Source organism: Lepus europaeus, chromosome 8 (genome assembly GCF_033115175.1).
Source record: "Lepus europaeus isolate LE1 chromosome 8, mLepTim1.pri, whole genome shotgun sequence".
Classification (NCBI taxonomy): domain Eukaryota; kingdom Metazoa; phylum Chordata; class Mammalia; order Lagomorpha; family Leporidae; genus Lepus; species Lepus europaeus.
Window position 1 is genome coordinate 12,929,804 of NC_084834.1, and position 12,076 is coordinate 12,941,879.

General features: G+C 40.2%; 1 protein-coding gene across 1 annotated transcript in view; it reads left to right on the forward strand.

Moving 5' to 3' along the window:
- Nucleotides 1-323: 323 nt before the first annotated feature.
- The window catches only part of LOC133765211 (rho GTPase-activating protein 20-like), a 141,560-nt gene continuing 129,807 nt past the window's right edge, over nucleotides 324-12,076 (forward strand). The window contains exons 1-2 of the mRNA XM_062198874.1: nucleotides 324-786; nucleotides 6,111-6,203. The gene's annotated coding sequence lies outside the window, so the exon portion shown is untranslated. The remainder of the gene's footprint in view (nucleotides 787-6,110; nucleotides 6,204-12,076) is intronic.

A 12,076-nucleotide genomic window follows, 5' to 3' on the forward strand; every position in this document is an offset into this window, starting at 1 on the left:
CGTAATGAAATGAACCAGTTTGTTTACCTCATGATCCTCCGTCATGTATGTTCCTCTTTTCAGATCTCAAGCTCCAGAGAGGCCAGGACCTTGTTTCAGTCATCCCGGCACTTGGCACACAGTATTCTGCACATTTAGACATGCTCAACAACTGATATTTGAGGATGCTCAATAAGTAAATTTTGATTAGTGCAAGCAGACTAGCCAGAAATAAGCATCTTGATAATCCTTATATTATTATATGTTTGAAAAGGGAACATATTCTTGTCTCAAGCAAATACTCTTTTCTCCAAGCTCCCCCCCCCTCCCCCAGTTCTTGTGATTTCTGGCTATAGGCACTCTCCCCTCTAGCCTGGCTTGGCCATCTACCCTGTAAGTGTAGTCAACTTCATTTCCTTTCAGCAGATTTCATCATCAGTATTACTCATGTGCTCACCAATCAAAGTGACACTGTGGTAGAGATATGAAAGTAAGTGTGGTGCAGGTGAGCATTCAGGACTCCTCTTTGTAATTTGTAGCAAATTACTCAAATATTCCACTCTTTTGTTGATCTGTGAATATTTGAGAAATGAATTTTCCTCTGTAAACATTGCTTTGTCTCCTTTAGACTGGCAGAGGACAGTGCAGCAGCCCCCACACAAAACTACAATTTGCACATGGCTAAAGTCCGTGGTTATCTTACAGCATCCTGGGCACGTGAAGTAGGAATTGGTCTCTGCAGCAGGTGCTGCTTCTTGCATTTCCTGTTCATTTCTGTAGAGAGATGGAGGAGCTCCTTTGCTTGAGGTGAGTTCACCTGGCGAGTCATCATGGCTAGAAAGGCTAGTTAGTCTGTCATTTATTTATATAGGTAGGATACTTTTAGCATAATTGATTTGAGTCTATATCCTTGGATTTTGAACTTAACTATTCATAGTGGTAAATAGGAAACTACGTGTGGTATACTCGATGGCCCATTTAATCAATTGTTCAGACACATTTTTACCTATAAAGGATGATTGCAGATGCTTTCCTAGATTGACATGTATTGTTATGATACTCATACTTCATTTAAATGTATGAAATTCCCAATGTATTGTGTAAACTTCTAAAGGTCTCAGTCACCCTAGGTGGAGAATGTTCATGATTCTATGAACATTATACTGTTGAGCATCATTCTAGACATACTTTCCTATGAAATCAGAGCATTCCTCCTAATTACTTCAGGAGTCTTTGAATAACTCCGAAGGTACTTTCAGTTGATTAGATAAGTGTTAATTTACATCCCCCTTCCTCTCCTAACAACAGTTTTAAAGTATGCATTATTTTGAAATAAAAAAATGTTATTTGGGTTTTGTTTAGTTTAGCAAATGTTAGATTGCAGTGCTGTTATACACCTTTAGTCTTTATATATTTAAACGCCATGCTTAATACATTGCCTTCATCAATAGTGTCATAAGGTGTATTCTTTCTGTTATCACCTATTTTTTCCAAGGTCACTTTAAAATAAATTTTAGAATGTATATTCTCATCTCTACTCTAAATCTTATCCATTTTATAATATTTTACTATAATTTTTTTATATATTTAAAAAAATTTTTAATAGGCAGAGTGGACAGTGAGAGAGAGAGACAGAGAGAAGGGTCTTCCTTTGCTGTTGGTTCACCCTCCAATGTCCGCTGTGCCCGATGCACCATGCTGATCAGAAGCCAGGAGCCAGGTGCTTCTGCTGGTCTCCCATGGGGTGCAGGGCCCAAGCACTTGGGCCATCCTCCACTGCACTCCCTGGCCACAGCAGAGAGCTGGCCTGGAAAAGGGGCAACCAGGACAGAATCCAGCACCCAGAGTGGGACTAGAACCTGGGGTGCCAGCGCCACAGGTGGAGGATTAGCCTATTGAGCCGTGGCGCCAGCCAATATTTTACTATATTAATGTCTTAATAATAGATGTTGTCCTAAGGTCTTTCTGTATGTAACTCATTTAATCTTCACCTTTATTAAGCAAATGCACATAGTCTTCATCCATTCATCAAAAATGACTTATTGAGCATCTGTGAATGTGCAGAATGCTGTGTGCCAAGTGCCAGGACGAATCCAGCAAGGTCCTGGCCTCTCTGGAACTTGAGGTCTGAAAAGAGGAAAATACATGACTGAGGATCATGCAGTAAGCAAACTGGTTCATTTAATTATGCATATTTTTTCTGTTTGTAATTATGCAAGATTATGGTTTAACCATAATCTTATAATTATAACCAAAGAATTATGGTATTAACCAAGATTATGGTTCTGATCCAATTGTGTGCTTTTTAAGAATAGGGGGAAATCTCTTGCATTCTTTCATCTCATAGTGCTAAACAAATATATATCAATATTTAATGATGGTTACAGGAATGCTTTTATGGAACACCATAACCTGAGAGTTGTTGGAATTACCTAGTGGGATTTCAGGGGGCTAGAAAAGATCACCCAACAAATGGAGTTTGCTAATAAGGGAAGTACTCATACACAAATGGAAATAGTGTTGATTAGGAGCAGTCAGACAGCTAGGTTTCCAAATAGCCTCAGTGAGCCCTGTTAAGACTGAAACATTCAGTTGACCTCTAGGGCTGTTCAGTACCTCTAACACTTGAAACGTGGATTCAGAAGGAAAGCAGGAATAGTGTTTTAGTAAAACATGGAGATAAAAATTCTGGTAGTCTTTTTATGAAATATGTTAAAAAAATTCTTCTAGAAAGCAGAGACTGCTTGAAACATTATATGTCAATTTGGTAAACAATGGCAATAATGAGATCTTCCCCAAAACACTCCATGACACTTTAATGTCAGTCTTTCCTGTCTGTATTTGGCAAACCAATGATCTTACTATTACTACTTATATGGTTAATTATAGCAGTGCATCTAGAAGTGAAGTCCAGAAAGTAATGCCCTAGAATGAAATGTTGGTCTCGGTAGTAGGAGATGCCAACCAGTCTGTTGCTTCCAGCTCCTTCTGTAGCACCGGTTTTGCTTGAGCTGAGCCATTAACCTTTAAAACAGCCCAAACTGGGTTCAGAAAGGTAGCAAAAGGAATGACAGGAAAGGCTGAAAACCTGAGAGCAAGGGCTGCTTCTGGGTTCTCATTGCAAATGTGTGGACCCTGAAAATCTTTATGAAGTAAGGGAGCTATTGATGTTAGTGAGCTTGATCATTTCAGGAAAAATGGCCATGAAAGCTCTGTATGCCTTTTCACATCATGAGGTGTTTCACTAGGCATTCTGTGAAATGACATTTTTAAAGGTTGACATGCATTTTCTTCATTCCCTGTCAGCTAGCATCTTTAGCACAAATTCTTAGAGCTTTATATCATCTATGTGTTGCTGTACACTCTTGTGGGGTTTTTAATGTCCTATTTTATTTATGTAGTTGAAATTTAGAGTGACTAAGGACAGAAGGAGAGAGAGGGATGGGGGGAGAGAGAGAGAGAGAGAGAGAGAGAGAGAGAGAGAGAGAGAGAATGTGTATACCTCAAAACCAGTGGTTCACTACCCAAATATCTACAATAGACAGTACTGGACCAAGTCAGATCAAGATCCTAGAACTACAGCAGGGCTTCCCACATAAGTAGCAAGGGGCCCGAGTCCTTGGACCATAATCCATCGGTTTTCAAGGTTCTCTAATAAGGAGCAAGATAGAAGGGCAGCTGGATCTCAAATCAGCATTCCAATATGGAGTGTGGCATCACAAGTGGTGGTGGACTCATCCACTGCAACATCAAGCAAGCTTGTCTCAACCTCCTGTGCTGGGAGGCTTACCTTATGTAGAAGACATTGAAACCAAATGCTGAGGAGTCACGGCTGACATCCACACATTGCTCTACACAGAAAATGCAGCATTCTAAGAGTGCGGTGGGCCGCTGGTCTGGATTAGCTATCACTCAGTTTTTCTTATCATAGGTAGAGGAATGAAAACCTGTTGCAGTTGAGCCCATCAACATCAGTAGTTGAGACTTAAACCATACCTGAACTTTGAGTGAGATCCTTTTCCTAGTGTTGTCAGTCTGAGAAGCCAGCCTCTATGGGAAAGCTTAAGCAGAGTATACTCACCCATGAAATTTGGATTTTGCTGCATTCAAACAGAGAATATCAACAGTAAGTATTTTTTGTTCTATCTGTTTACTTTTTGAAAGTCCGAGTGATGCACATACGCATACACACACATACATGCACACAGGGAGGGGATAGAGAAAGAGAGGTAGGTAGATAGGTAGATAGATAGAGATATCAAAAATCTGTTCACTCCTCCAAATGCCTGCCACAGCTAGGTCTGGGCCAGGCTGAAAAAAGGGATCATGGATCTACCCCCGGGTCTCCCACATGGGTAGCAGTGAGCCCAAGAGCTTGAGGCGTGATCCATCAGTCTCACAGGTATGTTTGCAGGGAGCTGGATTGGAAGCAGAGCAGCTGGGACTTGTACCACCATTTTGACTTGGGCATCACAAGTGGTGGCTTAACCCACTGTGGCACCAGGCTGGCTCAATGAGTATTTTGTTTCTCATGCAAATTTGTAGACAGCTAGAGTGGGTCTATTTCACAGGTCTCATTCTGCCATTGGAGGGCTAGTGGCTACTCTGGACTCTTAAGATTAACTCAGAATCATTCACACTACCTTTCACCAACGTTTCCATATTTGCCATGTCTCATGGCCAAGCCAGAGAGTACAGTTGTCTCTCTGGTCCTTGAGGATCGGTTCCACTCACCTGTGGATACTAAATTCCAAAGATATTCACATTCCTTACATATAATGGTATATTACTTCCATTTCATCTGCTCATATATTCCTGCATACTCTAGACCAACTCTGGATGACATTATAATATCTAGTACAGTGTAAATAGTTATACTGTTTTGGGGGGAGGACTGACAAGAAAAAGAATCTTTACATGTTCAGTTATCTTTCACTTTACTTGAGTAGCCTGAAACTTTACCTTGTAGCCTGAAACTGTCAGAGACAATATTGTGTGAGTGAATGAGCATGGGTAACATTAAGTATTTGACCTGTTTTTGACCCAGTAGTGGTCATTTGCCAGCCTTGTAACAGATCACAATTTACTCTTGGGCACCACTATTCAAGACTCCCCTAGCTCAGAGAGTTGTTGATTTCTTTCAAGTTTAAGCTCTCTTGAAAAATATCATTATTTGTTTTCATCCATACGATCTCACGTTGGAGATTTCTCCAAATTTATGTCAATTCCATATTTTTCTAAACCACAGCTTGCCATTTCTTTGAGGTATTATCTGGGAGAATTTTGATCTGAAAACTTGGGCAGGAAGGCTTTTAAAAATGTAGTATTTTGCTTAGAGTGTATAAAAAGGCTCATAGTAGAACAAGGGTTCCATACCTGTCTTGTTAATCATTTTCTCGCTATATAAACATGCATGCTGAACAGAAGCTGCCTTTACAATTAGAATGCAGTGAAGCTTCTTCTGTTCCTTATCACGACCCTGTTTTAAAATATAGGCTCAGAGACCATTAGCATCATAGGGTACATATTCCCAAGAGACATTTTTCACTTCTGCTTTCATTTGCAATTTCATTTCAATTGTAGTGTTGAATATTTTCCCCATGTCTTGTGTATGAAAGGACAGAATGGTGGTAGAATGCTACACTGTAACTCCTAAATTCCCAACAAGGTGTGACTAATGCTGTCAGGTTTAAATTAAGATGAATTTCTTCAAGCTCGTTAAGACTGTGATATTCAGCTTTTCTAGTAGGAAGTTCACATGGGGGATTTCTCAATTCAAGAATATTAACACACTGAGTAAAAAGACACATGCTTTGTTGTTTCTAGGTTCTTTGTTTGAGTAATTTCATTTAATGTCATGCATTCCTGAGGAAGCTGAACTGTGGGCTCAATGGGATCCCAATTGTGCTGTAGTTTGACATTTACCTGGTCCCTTCCTTCAGTCCCCAGCGAAGGAAGTTCATCCTGTGGCTTCCCAACAAGCACATCCAATAAAGTGTTTCTGAACCATTTTCTTTTCACCTTTTGCATCCTTTTAGCAATTGAGTATCCAGGACACAGGAGATTCCCTTCACATGCTTTCCAAATTTACCCATGTCTGATTGTGTGATTTCTATTTACACTTTCCTCAGGTATTCCACTGTTAGATGATTGACTACAGAATGGAAGGAAACAGAAGACAGAAGCCTTTATCTGAACCTTTCTTTGCTTAAAGAATCCATCAGGTAAGATCTGTGACTGGTGTGAAACTGAATTTTCTATCAGAAAAGTATTCAAATGAACATCGGATCAAGAGAGTCCTTGAGGAATTTGAGGAATTCTGTTTTGTATTACTTGTAAATAATCTGTGAAATATGTGAAATTATATCTCAAGTAATTTTGTTCACTATCACCATAATAAGCATTTATGTTGGAACAACTGTAGAATGGATACTGTTCTCTCTCTTTCAAATTTTTTATTTACATTTTGTAAAATTGGAACAGTAGGGATCCTTCCATTCTGCATGATTGAAAGCCAGCAGTATTTGCTGGTGCCTATTTTTAAAGTGTACATAGAAAAGCTACCTTATATCTATGAGTGTTGACAATTGTGTTCCAGTCTGGCCAAAACCTTGTGACCTAGCAATAAGATCATAATAAAACATCTAGGTAGGAAAATGAGTTGACCTTCTGATAACCCAAGTCAACTTTTGTTACCATGTTACCTATTTTTGTCCTCTATCATTGGATCTATTTTCAAATAAGAGAAACACGATGTATTTTCAGTTATTTGTATGAAATACATTTTTATCTATGTTTATTTGTGCCCTTTGCTATGCAACTTGTTTCCACAAAGGGACTTAACCAGCTCAAAATCTTTTTTTCAATTGTCATTCATGTTCTGTGTTTGAAAGACAGAGAGGCTAACAAGTAGAGTCCTTCCATTTGCTGGTTCTTTGCTCAAGTTCCTGGAGTAGTGAGGGGGTAGATCAGGCTGATGCCAGGTTTAAAGAACTCAGCTCAGGTCTCCCACATTGGTGGCAGGGATCCAGGCTCTTGAGCCAGCAGTCCTGCCTCCTAGAAGGAGTATATGTAGTAAGGTGGAATGGGCAGTTGATCTGGGACTTGATACTGGCACTGTGGTAGATGATGCTGGCATCTTAACTGCTGAGCCAAACACCCATCCTGAATCTGTGTTGTCTTGGAATATTATCTGTGTACCCAAAACCCTGCAAGTATAAACTGGACAACCCCTAATCTAAGTCCATGCAAGAATACTACCTCAAACACCCTTGAAAACTGTCTACATATGGATATACTTGCTGGAAGCCAAGAGGTAGGTGTGTATTTTTCTGTGATAAAGCAGCTCTTCTGATACCCAGAGAGCCCCAGAGGGGGAACCATCCAGCAGAGCGACAGAGAAACCCTATCTAGACACTGAGAGAATACTTCCAGGGTTTCTGGAGTGCTATTTGTGGGTCAGGCAGGCATCAGGGATTGAATTATCCTATTCCATGCTTTATCTCACACTTCATCACAACACTTTGAAAGTCATTATCTTCTTTTTACAGATATAAGAACTGAGGTGCGGAAATATTAAGTAGCTTGCCAAAACTCAAACATCCATAACCTATCTCCAGTCCCAATTCCAAAGACCCTATTATTTTACCATCTGCCCTTGCCTCCCAGAGGTGAGGTGACAGGAGAGGGTCCCCTGCATCAGCACACAAGCTTAGCTGCAAGAAGAATAGAATGCTATGTGTTGGAGAAGTGACAATATTTGTGTATCCAATTGCCAGTCTACTCTATGGACATAAGGAATGGAGTAACTAACACCCTGCTCCCTCAGCACTGTTTCAATAGGCAGTATTCTGAAAAAATCTTTTTCATGAGACGTTGCCTTGAGTAGTTTATGAGCCCAGGGTACTATAGTCATAGCATCACTACATTTCTTCCATCATGATTTCTTCTCTCATTCCTTTATGCATTTTTTGTAGCCCAATTGTGTGTTTAATTTGTGTTTAACATATTATCCTATCCCCCTCTACTCTGTTTCAATCGACTTGAGAGACAGACATGGGAACTAGGAGATCTGATTTAATGTGTATATTATCATCACCAGTATTCGTTTCTTTAGGAAGGCTGAGTAGGACATGCTTTATCGCTTTATCCTCCATTTTGTGATTTCTTTTGCTCATTTCTATAAACTGTGGGAATGGTGATTAATATTGGGAGCCTGATTTTCCACTGTGATGTTGGAACTCTGCCTTGAATGAAAAGAGAGAGGAGAGATGCAGCTAGAAGCAGCATTTCAGGGTGCGCTTAGATATTTTACAATGGTTTTGATTTGTTCAAAAATGTTCTCAAATATTGTTCATTTTATGAACTTAGTTTTGTGACAGCACTTCCAATTTGGTGTTCCAGAATGCACTCATCTCAATGAAGTACCTGCCTTGTGCCAAGGTCCTGAGAGGTAAAATAGGACTTCCTATTCTTGCCAGCAGAGGGCAGCAAAGAACACTGGAGCAGGTGCTTGATATCAGCTACTGAGGATGTTTCCCTTGGTGGAGGCAAAGATGAGGGTGTTCAGAGGACCAACATGAGAAAGGATCATTACAGGGATCCAGGAGGGAGACCAGACCATATGGGGAGTGTAAGGGTTCTCCCAAGGGCTCATAACTGCCAGCACAAGTAGACATCTGGAGAGTCATTGATTATAACCTTTTCTTGGTATTGACTGCTATTTCCAGGCTGTCTGATGCCAAGGTGTGGCTGGCTGCCTAAGTTAACAGGCAACTAAAAGCATATCTGGGCACTAATAGAAACTGGCTGCCTGAGAGTTATCAACAAGCTGCCCACAGAGGCTGAGGGGTCCAGAAGCAGCCCCGTGAGGGTGAAGGATGAATGGGTGTGAGGGCTCACCAAATCCAGCTGCAGAAGAGACCGAGGCCCCGGGTACATGCCAGGAAGATGATTCTGCGAAATACATATACATGCATATGTATATAATACCAAGGATATTTTCCCCTTGTCTTGGGGGTGGGGGGCACTGCTTAGCTATGGAAACACTGTGTGATTTAGGAATTAGACAGTTCTCACTTTACCAACTGTTAGGTATCTGGCCCCCAGTCACACAACTTCACTGAGCTTCAGTTTCTCCACCTGTCAAATGGAATTAATAATTTTTACCTCAGAAGCTGGTGTTGAGGCAAGGGGAGGCTGTGTATAAACTACCTTGCAAGAAGCTTGACGTTTTGTAGTTGCTCAATGGATTTGATTGCGTGACGTATTCTCCCTCCTTTCTCTTTGGCCACGGACAAACATCCATGATAGTGTTCACTATTTTGGAAAATAATGTCTCCCTGTCTTTTCTAAGCATCCTTGGTGTTAAGCAGGAATTACTATGTGAGCTAGCTTGCTAAATCTTCTATGCTGTTACCCCATTTTATAGTTGTGGCAATCCTTTGCGGTGCAGTATCACCTCTGTTGTGCAGGTGGAGACACTGAGACTCTTCTAGCATAGCTCCTTTTACCAGCACCCTGTGCAGGGCGAATGCTGAAGAGGGGGTTCAAAAAGTACATAGTTTGGTTGCAGCCCTCCTGCCAGTGTTGCTACAAAACCTTCTTTCCTGTGTAGATAGTTCATCACCCATTTACTTGTTTTGAGGTTTAATTTATATAGGTATGTATGTATGTATATATATATTTGAGAAAATCAACTTTGAAGAACCCAAGAATAGTGCATCCTTTGTGAGCGCTTAGACATTACTATAGCTTATGAGACATAGATAACATCCTCCACTGAATACATTAAAATGAAGTAAATCTTTGCAAACAAGTTTTCCTATTAACTCTCATCATCCAAGAATTTGAGGACAGAGGTCCTGCATGGGAAGTTAATGCACAGTGACTCCTGTTGTTCATTTCACAGTTAACACCCTTATGTGTGATGTGAGAGATCACCCATTTAAACACTTAGGGGGGAAAATTGAATAAAAGAATTTTGTGTTTGTGATATGTTAAAATAAAATAACCTTATAATTGACACAGCATCACATCGATACTATCTCTTCATTTGGTATTTAGGGCCGAAAGGTCAGTGTTCAATGACAGAAATGAAAATAGACTGCTATGGTCAGAGTTCTTCCCCCACCCACCCAGTTCTCCTGTTGAAGCCCTTATCTCTTGCTCTTTCTGTGCCATGCAAGGACACAGTGTGAAGATGGTTGTCTGTAAGCCAGGAAAAGAGGCTGAGTCAATGGGGCCCCATGCTCTTGGATTTTCAACCTCCAAAACCGTCAGACAAGTAAACTTCTTTCTTTGACACATTACCTAGCCTAAGGGGTTTTGCTACAAGAGCAGAAAATGGGTGAATCATGTTTTATTTTAATGTTGAACAAATTATTTTTGTATAAAATATTATATAATTATACTAAAATATGCAAAGAAATACTATTGCAGTATAGCTTTGAAATACAATGCCGCTTGGGCAAACTGGAGGAAAGCTTGCTGAAATCTCTGTTTCTTACAACTATGTGCAAAGGAACAATCATCTCAGTTTAATTTTGAAGAATTGAATGACGGTGCCAAAATCTAGAAAACCAATATATCAGTTTGAGAGTTTGTCAGTTATGGCATGAGCCTTAGAACCTTGACATCACAATGGTGGGTGATCTTGACTACTGCGGAACCCACAGTCTTCAGAGACTTGTTCATAGTTTCTGTTGAATAGTACAGACAGAGTCGAAGATTATGAGACATGGAAAATAATGTGAGAGCTTCTGAAAGTCATCCGCCAGTCCCCAGCGCAAGGTAGCCTTTTCCTATACTACTTGTGGTCATTTAAGCAGGCTGGTCGTCCCAGGAAGAGTTCTGTTCTGTTTTCCCTAAAACAGAGGAAGTAATTCCTGACTTTGGTGCTGGTTGCATGAGAAGCTACTTTTGTTCTTTGCTTTAGTGCTACGGAGCTCAAAAGAGCAGGCTTTGTACTATCAGGGGAGACACTTCCTTGGCTTCATGGCAAAGAGTTTTCTCTGAAAAGATCTCAAAAGAGGCTGTCCTTTTTATGAAAGAGTTTTATGTTCTGCTCAGTCCAACTGGTTTTACCTATTATGGCCACAGAGCCCCATTGGTACATGGTCCTAACTCAACCAGTTATATCTAAGCCTGTCTGATGTTAAGAGATGTTTGTGGAGGTTACCAGCAGTATTTCATGTTGTCTAGCACTTCTCTCCCCTTGCCTCCCAATTTGAACACTAATTTAGATAAGACGGGAAGCATTTTACTAAGTGGGAATCAATGTATCCCTATTATGTAAATTATCATGCTAACAGGGGTCCACGTTACAATGACTTCTTTACCAATCGCTGTGTCATCTTGTTTTACATGTGATAGGCTGAAAATTGCCTTGTGTTCCCTCTTCTGAAACCATGTTTTAAGAGCTTGGTGAGTCTCAGCTGAGGTGTCCATCCTAGTGTTCTTTACAGAGGGCAGTGTGGTAGTTGAATGGAAATACTCTCTCTAGAGATATAAACTGCTTTAGAATATCAGGGGCATGTGATTTAATTTTCCTTTGAAGGCAGAAGGCATGCCTGTTGCTTTTACTTAGAATGAATTAGCAGCAGATATGTATGGAGAACTTCACAGTTGAAGATTGCTTTTGATATTTTACTGTAACTTGCACTAAAACCAGGCAGATTGATATTGTTCCAAATTACATGTTCTCTTTTATGATATATGCTCCCTTTCATACACAGCCAGTTAGAAACAGACAAACTCTGAAATTTTCAATAATCTTCAGTACTTTCTTTCTTTATTCTTAGAATGTATCTATTAAGGAATACAAATTTTCATAAGTACAATTTTAGGAGTATAGTTATTCTCACTGTATCAGTCCTCCCACCCACACTCCCATGCCTCGTCCCCCTCACTCTCCCCTTCCCAGTTCTATTCTCCGTTAAGATTCATTTTCAATCAACTTTGTACATAGAAGACCAACTCTATATTACGTAAAGATGTCAACAGTTTTCACACAAGCACACATATACACATACACAAACTGAAAACTGGTTTTACAGTTAACTCTCAGTACAACTCATTGAGGACAGAGGTCCTGCAT